Below are 12,452 nucleotides of genomic sequence, written 5' to 3'. Positions count from 1 at the left end.
GCTCCCACAGCTAGGCAGCCCAACTTTGCTCCCACAGCTAGGCAGCTCAACTTTGCTCCCACAGCTAGGCAGCTCAACTTTGCTCCCACAGCTAGACAGCTCAACTTTGCTCCCACAGCTAGGCAGCCCAACTTTGCTCCCACAGCTAGGCAGCTCAACTTTGCTCCCACAGCTAGACAGCCCAACTTTGCTCAGGCAACTTATTCTTGAAATACACTTTTTTTCCCTGTGGACTGCTAGCAGTCCAACTTTGGAAGACATATGGGAGTGACCAACATCAGTAAAATTCACATGTTTACCATATTTCCCAAGTCAGCTAGGAAAAACAAACAGGATTTACTATCTATGAAGACATTTTCCTAAAACCTATTTGTAGATATATCACAGGAATTCACAAATTAGCTCTCTATGTGGGTTTTCAATTCTGCAGTCTACAAAGGTTTGAAATACAGCTTGGTTTCAATATCTTACCACATAGTCCAAATGTACCTAGGAATGATTCAGTGCTGGGATATCTAGCTCTCTGGACTGTGACTTAAGATATGATATCTGGTTTCAAACAGAACATCTACACATGGAGAATAATTTTAGGGGATAGTTTTATTTCCCCCATATTTATAAATAAGGATGTTTGGACTTGAGCAATGACACTTTAAAATATATGGACTCAAAGTATTCAGACTGTTACTTCAGAGTTTTGGAAATTGCTTTCCCTCCTGTATTAGTCAGGGTCCTCTAGAGCCACAGAACTTATGGAATGACTATCTCTCTCTCTCTCTCTCTCTCTCTCTCTCTCTCTCTCCCTCTCACCATCACACCTCAAGATCTGGATTAAAAGCTTGTGACTTCCAGCCTCCAGATCTGGATCACAGGTGTGCTTTCTGTTTCTGGACTGTATGGACTGTAGTTTATTCCAGATATAGTGAAGTTGACAACTGGGAATAGCTATCACACCTCCTACATTTACTGCCTTTTGCAAGTTTTATAACTTAAAATGCACGAGTTTGTGTTTTAAGTTGCTTGCTTGTTTGCTTCTTCTCTTCCTGCCTCCTCCTTCCCTTTCTTCCTTCCTTCCTTCCTTCACCTTTCAAGACTTGCTATCTGTGAAATTTGGGTGGCTCTGAGTTCCCACTCTGCCTCTTCTACTTCCCAAGTGCTGACAAAAAAAAAGAAGTATTCATTATTTGGGGATCAGGATATTTTTTCTTCTTTCTGTATGAATCTTTTAAACCTGTGGTTTTAGGTACAAGTCAGTTGTCATTTTCCTTTAATCACTTGGCAAAGTTCTTTTCTGTAAATCACAGAAGCAAACAGTCAAACAGCAAGAGGGCTCACATGATCCACTTAGCTTCTCCCTCAGTTGACAGAGATGTCACTCTCCCTTGTCTCACTTTGGGCTTCTTCATACACCGGGGGTAAGGTAGTATTGAAAGTGACACTCCTCTAGGCACAGTATCAGCCATCAATGAATGATGGCGTTCTATAATTTGGCTTAGTATTGCTGGATTTAAGGAAGCTAGAAGTTGAAATCTGATTTTCAAATTTTAGCTGGCTGCACATTAAAAATGTGAAACATGCAAAACAGCTGCAAAATATAGTAGCACTGCCACTAAATCAAATCCAACATAAGAGAAACATTTGATGTGCTTGCCCAGCTGGTGAATGGCCTTAAGAAATGGTGCTTTTGTCCAGGCTGAAGGGCCTCTGCTTCTCATCTATTTGTGGAGAAATAGCTATCTTAGATATAGACTCTGTTCTCTGGCATTTCTTTTCTTTCTCTATCTTCTCTTCTTACCAGGACTCAACCCTCAGAGCTCCTGATGTCAGCTGCCTGGAAAGGGAGCTGTTGATTTCCTGGAACATATACCTGGGCCTTGAATAGGGGAGACAGTTAAGATCTCCTTTCCTAGACCTACCACATTGTCCTGACCTAATGTTCCATGCCATTTAGTTGTCTTGGACATGAGGAACTGTCTTAGTTACTGTTCTATTGTTGTGAAGAGACACCATGACCAAGGCAATTCTTTTTTTTTAATCGGCTGAATTGTTGGTTTATTATCCAAATTGTAAAATATATTAACAATTTATATAGCAATTACATTGTGTTGAAATTTATGAGTAACATAGGAATTGGGGAAGGATTAGCTTAACTTTTAATTTGATATTATAGTCCATCATGTTTAGTCAACAAGGCAGCAGGAAGTTGATACAGCTTGCAGACATCATACTTATAATCCAGATGTAGAAAGATGAGTACCAGATCTCCTCTGGTGTATTCTTTTTCCTTCTTATTCAGTAATAGTGTCAGGCCTTGGAGCCTTCCTTGAGCTGGACAAGAATTTGGACCTGTTGCTAGACCTTCTTTTCCTCAGGTTCCTCTCCGTTTCCATGCCTGAGTTCTTTCAGACTGGTAAAATTATGGGTCATAGTTTTGACTGTGAGATAGAAACCCCTTCCCATACTTGATGTCCTGTCTTCCTGTTGGAGGTGGTCTCTACAAGTTCCCTCTTATTCTTATAATGAGAAGCCTTTAATTTGGGGCTTGCTTGCAGCTTCAGAGGCATTGTCTATTATCATCATGGCAAGGAGTGTGGCAGGATTCATTAGTGCCACTGGATTAATAGCTAAGAACGACTACTTGGTTGGCATGGACTATGAAACCTTAAAGGCTATAGCCAGTGACATACTTCCTTCAACAAAGACACACCTATTCCAACAAGGACACATTTCTAATCATCCAAGCAGTTAACCAAGTATGCAAATACATGAACCTCTAGGGGCCATTATCATTCAAATTACTATAAGAAGTACCACACTTACAATTTAGAATTTAACTTTCATTTTATGTAGGGAGACGAACCAGCCAGTCAAAGTTTGGGGAAAGGAGCTGAACACTATCAAGCATGCTTTCATTCTTTCTCTGCTCTGTGAATGTAGCTTGACTATCTGCTTGAAATTTCTGATACCTTGATTTCCCCATAATGATGCAGTATAACCTGGACTTGTGAGTCAATGAAGCCTTTCATTCCTATGTTTCTTTTGCCTGTGTACTTTCTAATAGCAAGTGATTAGTAAAGTAGGACAAACCATATCCATTGGCTAGCAAAGGGGAGCCAGCCATGGATTCTTCTGCTTAGATGCTGCCCAGCGATCAGTGCTGGGACAGGAAGGAAGGAGGGATCTCACTACAGCTCCATGGGGTGAAGGTAGGGCAGTCATTCGTTCAGTTGGAATCTCCTGGGGCTAGGGTAGCACAGGTTTCAGGTCAGACTTCTGCAATTCACTACAGTTCCTTTGAAGTACATGTGTCTTCTCATGCTTCACGGTCATTCAGAATTTAAGATCAAATTAAACAGCACATGACTCCATCCAGGGACAGGCAATGTTTCTCAGTAGCAATATGGTCCAATTCACATTAAGGAAGAAAGGCATGTTCCTAATTGGGATAAAAGCTACCCAGCTGGCCTTCCCCACAGGCAACAGGGCTCCATTTGTCCGAGTAGCCTTTGTGCACCTTTGTTCTTTTGCCAGCTCTCAGTTGCCTTCTGGTACAAGGAGTCGGGGTGGAAACATGATTCATTAAACGCTACCTAACCTCTTGAATGTTGGTCTCTCTATGGTTAAAATCCCAAATGATTCTTTGAAATTATTTTATTTTCTAATTGGTTAGATTCTTGGGAAGAGTTTTTTGTAGTGTTTGGTCAAAGGGAAGGTTGTTTTGTGCATTTAGTTGCTCTTAAAAATAGAATACCAACTCCCTAATGTTCTTAGTTAGGGCTTATGACTATAAAGAGATATCATGACCAAAGCAACTCTTATGAAGGAAATCATTTAATTAGGGCTGGCTTACAGGTTCCGAAGTTTATTTCATTATCACTTTCGGGAACATGGCAGTGAGCAGGTATCCATGGTGCTGAAGAAGGAGCTAAGAGTTCATCTGGATCTGTAGGCTGCAAGCAAAGAGTAAGACACTGGACCAGGCTTGAGCATTGGAAACCCCAAGAGCTCACCCTCAGTGGCACACTTCCTCCAACAAGACCACACCTCCTAACAGTTCCACTCACTATGCACCTAGAGGGGCTATTTTCATTCAAAGTACCAAACTCTCAGTAGGAAAAGGATTGAGATTGTGAATGAGAAATGCTGAAAATTTATTCTAATTTTCTACCTAGTCCTAAGTTAATTTTAAAGTCTGATTCTTTTCAGCATTAGTAAATCAATGATTTGTTTGAAGTATTGAGTTTTCCTTGGGGTTGAGATTACCATGGATTATGTCACCCATTGGTCCCTGTTTCATCAAAACTGAGCCAAGAGGATACTTGTGTTTGACAATTGAACTGTCTGTCTCTGCATTTAGTAAGAATCCCTGCTGAATAAGCCTTTCACTTTCTAATTCATGAATTTATGAGCTTACAGAGGTATTTCTAGTAAGGAAGATAGTTGTTTTCCCTCTGGAGTATTGTTTCAAGACTTATCTATTGACCAGTGAAGCATCCTGCTGAAATAAACATCTATGACTATGTGGAAGGCCCTGCAGGGAGTAGTAGTATGCATACCATGGCTAGAACAGAGGAGAAACACACCATGTTGTGATCAAAGAGATGATGGAATTTAGTATTCTGCCTGAGTCAGCTGGTAGAACTTAGAGAAGTTAACTTAATGCAACAGATTGGATTGCTTAGAGTGCAGACTCAAAAACAGAGCTTAGTGCTTAGGTGTTTATTAGGGAGCTGAAAGGTACACTTGCAAGTCTTTCTATCCATTCCTGGAGGAGCTTGCAGAATTTATCCCATACTGGAATTGTATGTTGTCTCTCACTACTGGACACAAGTAACAAAATTGAGTTATGCAGGAAATAGCTCTCTCTCTACATGAGGCTGTCTTTAAAGGAGCTCATAGCTGAAATGGCATCTTGACAAGCTTTCTCCAGGGTAGGTGACTGTGTATGTGTGTGTGTGTGTTGTGTGTGTGTTTCTTTGATGGTGTATCAATGTGACAAATATTTATTCACCCCCAATCAACTTTTCTGAGCTTCAGTTTTCTTCCTGCCACTGCACATACCTTGACAACAGTATGCCTGTATGACTTGTAGATTGACATTATGCCTGTAGCGTATGGAAACAGTACTTATGATTTCACAGTCCCAAAATGCAAACTAACTGTTATTATTATTATTACTATTCAAAGAATTGTATTCAAGAGAGGTACTTTGAAAAAAATGTTTGCTTATATAAAAATGCAATTGCTTTCTGCATTATAAATTACAAACATTCCCAAAAGAAATTACAGTTGTAACAGTTCTTGAATACATAATATTTGTTGCTTTCATAGAGAGACTAAGTAGCTCTGGCAGTCTACTGCACACTATGACACTGCTGGGCATCTGTTGAAATCCTGTGATAGGAATGCAAATGAGCATTGGGAAGAATGGGCAAAGAATCATGTAGGTTTATTTTTTAATCTTCCCTTATGTTTTCATCACTTTGGTAGCACGGCCAGCAATATATTCAGACCTAATCCATCCTCCTTCCCATTCTGTGGATCACCTTCCAGGACTTCTCTGGTCCCTCCTGGCAGGAAACAAGGTCATTTTAGCATTCAAAGACTCCTGATATTCCCTGGAAGACTCTCATTACTCTGATTCAGGTCTGGTGTCCAGGTCTTGGGTAATCAAGATTCCAGGGTCACATGGTTTTAATCCTCTTAACTGCTTCACATTTTGTATGATTATGCACAAGAGAGCAATGGGGTTTCAAGGAAAATCATGAGAGTGACAGAAAGATAAAATATGGATGATCACTTTACTTGAGATGCCAGAGAAAATATTTCTCTTGTATGTTTGTTGCATTAGAGAACTGAAGACAATGAGAATCACTAAGAAAAATAGTATATTGACCAGCAGGCAACAAGAATTATATCAGGTGTCAGAATAAATTATGGCTATTTTTTTTCTAAAAAAAATTGGGAGAGGCTGGAGAGATGTCTCGGTGTTTAAGATCATGTACTACTTTTATAGAGTGCTAACATATAGTTCGGACAAGGGCCTGTAATTCTAGCTCCATCGGATCCAGTGCCCTCTTTTGACCTGTGTAGGTATCACATTCAGAGGCTGTTCCCAACCCCACATAAACATATAATTAAAAATAAAAATAAAATCTTAAAACGCGCAAGCACACACACACACACACACACACACACACACACACACACACACACACACACTAGATTAAAAAAATAACAGTACCAGATAGTTCTTGGAAAATACTTAATGACCTGAAGCTGCAAGAATAATCCTTCCATTCTTTAATTACTCTGGGGCCCAATATTTAAAGAATTAACTAAATATATCTGGCATTTCATTTTTAGATATCCTGATATTATTCTGTATTATTCTGCAGAGTGAAGAACTCTAAATTCAGGCAGAATATTTGACATGGAATATCATTCTCTTAAAGGGCTTTAAAGACTCTTCCAAAGCAGAAAGTGCCTCACCAGATATATTATATTCAGTATTTAAGATAAAGAGAAACTGCATTCAGCATAGCCCATGTGACTTCAAGATATTTAGCATACCTTTTCAGGAAGAAAGTCCACATTTCATGAGGATTTTGTCTCCCTAATTTTGTTTTCATTCTAAATAATGTCTTCAGGAGGCTTTCCAGTGTAACATCCCAATGTAAAACATTGCTCTTTTAACACAGAATCAGTCTCAATTCACATAAGATCTTGACCAGCCCTGCAGATTCTCCTGGGGTGTCCCAGTCATGCCAAGCATGACTACACGAAGCTCCAGAAAACTGCAATGCCTGAAGTGCACAAGTATTTTCTTCTCTCTGCTACATCTTCCCACGTAATGTAATTGTAACAAGCCTAATGCCCTGGAAATTGTCAAGAATGAGAGATGAGTGAAGGAATTTTAGAAATGTGTCTATCCATCCAACATCCAATTCACTAGTTCCCTCTGGTGAGCAGCTTGATGGCCCAGTTGTAAAAGCAGACATGCCTGCCTGTGATTTCAACAGTCACACAGCATCTTGTCTTGAGCAGGTAATTTTTTTTTTTTTTGAGACAGGGTTTCTCTGAGTAGCCCTGGTTGTCCTGGAACTCACTCTGTAGACCAGGCTGGCCTTGAACTCAGAAATCTGACTGCCTCTGTGTCCCCAGTGCTGGGATTAAAGGCGTGCGCCACCACCGCCCGGCTGAGCAGGTAACTCTTGCTCTTTGACCTGTGCATGTCCAGCATCTGTAACACCTTTCTCACCTTCTTTATGAACTCTGTGCTGCTGCCCCACTCTCCAGTCTGCTCCTCCATAGCATTTCCCTAAGGCCTTCAGGAGGGATGCTCTTCCTTTCTCAGACCTGGTTGCCTTAGATGTTGTCCATGCATCCGGCACCTCCATTCTGTCTCTAGGATAAGAGAACTAGGGATAAAATATTTTTTATTTTTATTTAGATATACTATTTGTATATCTTTATGTGGCTGTATTATAGTAATACAATATGTGGGTGATGTGCAATAATGAAACCAGGATAAATAGACATTCCCATTCAATTTAAATTTTTAAAAATTAGCTCAGTTACTATGGAAATCAGTATGGCGTTTTGCTATCTCCAAAAGATAAAACTAGAACTATCGTGGGATGTACTAGACCACTCCTGGGAATATATGCAAAGGAATCTAAGCCAGTTTACTACAGAGCTGACTGCACACAGAGGTGAACTGCTGTGTACAGCAATCACGAGTCAACTTAGGTGTCTACCCAGAAATGAATGATAAATACTAAATGTATAAACAATGCAGTTTTATTCAGCTATAAAGAAAGAAATTATGCCACTTTCAGGAAAATGGGCATGGGAGAATGGGAACTAGGATAAGAAAAATATGATTTTTGAATAAAAATAATTATAGCAAATGAGTTCTGAAATTATAGTGCTTAATTATAATTTTAATTAAGATGTCACAACTGTAAGCCAATTAGCTCCTTAGAATTTTAGGAAAGGTCATAACAAAACCCCCCACTGATAGTATAATCTATTATATTACTATTTATGTTACTAACTTAATAAACAAGCAGCAGCTGTTTAAGTGGCTGGTCCAGACAAGCAGCATCTCCATACGCACACTGTATTGCATATTCATGTATTATATATGTATGTGGACTTTTTGAAATCTCAACAAATTGTGCTATTTTTTAAAGTCAGTGACACCACAGGTTTTTTTTTTCTTAAAAATTATTTTTATTTTATTTGTATGGATGTTCTGCCTTATATACATATGTGTACCACTTGCATGCTTAGTGCCAGAAGAGGGCATCAGATCTCCTGGAACTGGAGATCCAGGTAGTTGTAATCCACAATGCATATTCTGGGAATTGAATCTGGGTCCTCTCCAAAAGCAGCCCGTGCTCCTAACCTCTGAGCCATCGCTCTAGCCCAGTATGCATATGGAGATACTGCTTGTCTGGAGCAGCCACTTAAACAGCTGCTGCTTGTTTATTAAATTAGTAAAATTTTGGCTATAGTTATACAAGGAGGTAGAAACTTAGATTCTTTGCCAATGTACTTGCTCCCAAGTCTATTTATAACAATTAGACTTGTTACAATAGTAATAACAACAACAACAAAAATAATGTTGGGAACGGATTCATGCAGGCATTATGAGAGTGAGAGGAAAGGTTTCTAATGAGACCAGGGAGACCTTGGAAGAGTGCATTGGCATAAGACATGTTACTCATGCTCCCTCTCCACCTCTCTCTGAAAGAGACACGAAGAACATAACACAACAAATAATATTTAGCAGGTTGTGCATAACTTTATTAATTTATTAATTTCATTATGATCATTTTCTACTTCCAATATTGCAGCAGGCTGGGACATCTCCCTAGCATTGAAGTTACTATAAAAGAAACTGCCATTTGTCATCTAATTGATAATAAATTTCAACTGCTAATAAGAGAGGGAGACCACATAGATTGGCTGTATTTTCTTGAAGACCATAGACTGCTAGTTCTACATTTCTAAATTCTATCTTCTTTTTCAGCATATGATTTTTATGAAAGTTGTTAGAATAACAATGTGAATATTAATGTTCTGGCTACTATTTCTGTTTCACCATTGTGGCCTACATAATGGAAGAAGTAGAAAAGTTGATAATGTATTACTTAAATACTTGTGGATTCTAAGAGTCTGCCGTTTTGTAAATTAGACATCCATTTGTTTCTAATCTAAATAAACATTTTATGCTGAAGAAAATGTTTGCACAAATGTTTCCAACTTATCCCTGTGCTTATTGCATAGCCTTCCCTAAGGAATATTTGCCTGCTTTAGCTGGGCATCATGCCTTGCTTAGATCTTTCTTCACTGGGAATTAAGGTTTAAGCCAGGTGAGCTGAGGGAAGAAGCAAGTGTAAAGTGAATGAGAACAAGGTTACAGAACACAGTGGTAGAGCCACGATGAATGAAGCTGTCAGCTAAAGTAGTATAGGCTTAAGGTGGCTTCTTCAGGGACTGTGGCAGTATCTTGCACAAACTAGAAGGCAGATTCAAGGACACCACAGAAGTTATGGTAAGTATCTGGGTAGCCAGGATCCCACGAAGTTTGTTGTGTCATGGACTACAAAATGGCACTTTTAAAAGGAAGGTAGGGATATTTTATAATGATTCTTTTCTTGTTCTAGGTTTGCATTCATGTCATAAAAATGAGGAAATATTTTTTGAAAAACAATAATCATAAATTTTTTGGTCTGTTTTTTCTCTAAAACAAGACCTAGAAAGCTATATGTGTTATTGAGATGGTTTGGACAGTGTTATCACCAAACTCTAGGTTCTGTCCCTAGAACCACATAAACCAAGCATGCTGGAGCATGCCTGTAATGCCAGAACTTGGTAGGTAGAACTTAGGAGAATTAAAAGCTCAGTGATATCCTCTCCAGCACAGTTGAGTGCAATGCTAACCTGGGCTACATGAGACTCTATCTCAGGACTCAACAAAAAAAAACCAATCAAACAAAATACAAGCTATTTTGAGTATAGGTATAGTTTGTCTGCATAAATTGGTGCTATTTGTGAGTGCAATACACCAGTGTCTTCCTCACAAAGTTCAAATGAAATGGTAATGAGCAGAGTTGGCATTTGCTCCGGACGGCTGTAAATATGTAGTTTGTGCTTTCAGGGCTAAGGGAACATTGGCCTTTATTTTAAGTGAATTTTCCTGATGTGCTTGACATTTAAAACACGAATAGCTCAGGAGATCTTAAATGATAACACAGTAAAAGAAGCTTCTTGAATTTTATCTGCTTTGAAAATATCAGCATTGGTCTGTGAGAAAATGACTCAATGTTATAGCATTTCAACATATTTGCCATGCTTTTGCTTTGCAATTTAAATCTGTTAAATGCCCTTTTCTTTTATCTCTCACACATTATTAGTGAGTGAAGTCTAAGAAATATATTACAAATAATTACCTTGTGAGATGGCTCTGCAGGTAAAAATACTTCCTGCACAAGTGTGGTGAGTGTTCAATCTCTGAAATCTACATTAAAAAAAAGACAAACAAACAAGCCAAAACGTTTGAGGTGGTGTTCCCCTATAATCTCAGCACACCTTTGATTATATGAGAAGCAGAGATGTGAGAAATGTCCAGGACCTTCAAGGACTGTTTGAAAAGAGTGTGAAAAGCCAATGTAATAGGAAAAAGGTTGCCTGTTGTCAAAGGATGCAAGGTGGAAACCTCTGCTGAAAGTCATCCTCTGACTTCTGCCTATGTTGTAGAGCCTGTGCCAGCCCGCACACACACACACAGACACACACACACACACACACACACACACACACACACACACACACACAGAGAGAGAGAGAACATGGTTATAAATGTGATCCCCTCCCAACCTCCCTCCTCCTGCCTCCCAGCCATTACTATATACAAACACCACCAGCAACCAAGCTAACCCAGAGGCCATGCCTATGAGCAAACAAGGTAGGCTGCCATCAGGCCTTCTCTCTCTCTCTGTTCCCTCAGACCCAATTCCCCAGTTTTCTCCCTAGCATTACACCAGAACAGAAGCTATGGCCTTCTCTCCCTCCTGTTCAAATCGTTTGTAGATTTCATAAAATACTTCCTCCTAACCTCTCTCCCTCAACTTGTTGCCTTGTCCAGGCCCCAAATCTAGTAGGCATTCACTACTAACTCAAAGGCCTCTTCTCCCAGGATAGCAAATGGGTTGAAGGTGGACCCACCTCTCCTATTGCTCCTGAAATCCAATTCCCCAGTCTCATCTCCACCTCTGTAGCTGACACCTGCTGTGGTCTCCTTTTCCTCTTTGACCCAATCACCAAGGGACCACAAAGACATTCTCTTCCAACCTTTCTTCCCCCAATTCATCTTAGTATCCCAGACTCCAACACCATCAGGTGTTCCCTGTGAATACACCAGCTGAACAGGCCAGGAAGACAGTCAACACACAGTCACCACACTCTATGAGAATCCAAAGAGGAAACAGAATCCAAGGAACAAAATAGTCATCCAACAGAGATAAATCCAGAAATCTGCACCTGGATCTATAATCATCTCAAATCCAGATGCCCCGTGTCAGTGTAAGAACACAACAACCAGAGTAGTTTATCTTCACTAGAGCTCTGCCATCCTACTATAGCAGGTTCTGCATATTCCAGCATAGGTGAAGCCCAAGAAAAAGACCTTAAAACCAACTGTATACAAATAGTAGACTGTCAAAGAGTAAACTAGTAAATCTTTTAAAGAAATTGATGAAAACACAAATAAAGAATTGGAAAAAGTGAATAAATCACCCAAAGAAAGCCATGAAAACACATATAGTTAAAAGAAATATTTAAAACTGTTTGAGATCTGAAAATCAAAATAAAGGCAATAAAGAAAATACAAACTGAAGGATTTCTTGAAGTAAAAAATTTAGAATTTTGAAGAAGAAATACAGAGACAAACTTTACCAACAGAATGCAATGCATAGAAAGGGGAGTCTAGGCATTTAAGATAAAAAATGGATGTGTGGCCAAAAAAATTTTTAAATAACCTCCCCCCAAAAAGCTGGAGTAGCCATTCTAATATCAAATAAAATCAACTTTCATCCTCAAGTGATCAAAAAAGATAAGGAGGGACACTTCATATTCATCAAATGTATGACCTACCAAGATGAACTCTCAATTCTGAACCTCTATGCTCCAAATGCAAGGGCATCTACATTCATACAAGAAACTTTACTAAAGCTCAAAGCACACATTACACAGCGCACAATAGTAGTGGGAGATTTCAACACCCCACTCTCTGCAATGGACAGATCATGGAAACAAACTAAACAAGGACACAGTGAGACTAACAGAAGTTATGAAATAGATGGATTTAACAGGTATCTATAGAACTTTTTATCCTGAAACAAAAGGATATACCTTCTTCTCAGCACCTCATGGTACCTTCT

General features: G+C 39.3%; 1 long non-coding RNA gene across 3 annotated transcripts in view; it reads right to left on the bottom strand.

Annotated features, from left to right (window-relative positions):
• Positions 1–3,813: 3,813 nt before the first annotated feature.
• LOC116088111 overlaps positions 3,814–12,452 on the bottom strand; it is an 87,190-nt gene continuing 78,551 nt past the window's right edge. For 2 of the 3 annotated variants that reach the window (XR_004117774.1, XR_004117773.1), the window contains exons 3-5: positions 7,262–7,421; positions 6,574–6,878; positions 3,814–3,950 (exon numbers count right to left, since the gene is read on the bottom strand). This is a non-coding gene — a long non-coding RNA (uncharacterized LOC116088111). The remainder of the gene's footprint in view (positions 3,951–6,573; positions 6,879–7,261; positions 7,422–12,452) is intronic. The other variant, XR_004117775.1, reaches the window with a different exon arrangement.

This window comes from Mastomys coucha, unplaced genomic scaffold (genome assembly GCF_008632895.1).
Source record: "Mastomys coucha isolate ucsf_1 unplaced genomic scaffold, UCSF_Mcou_1 pScaffold14, whole genome shotgun sequence".
Classification (NCBI taxonomy): Eukaryota; Metazoa; Chordata; class Mammalia; order Rodentia; family Muridae; genus Mastomys; species Mastomys coucha.
This window is presented reverse-complemented; position numbering and strand designations above follow the sequence as displayed.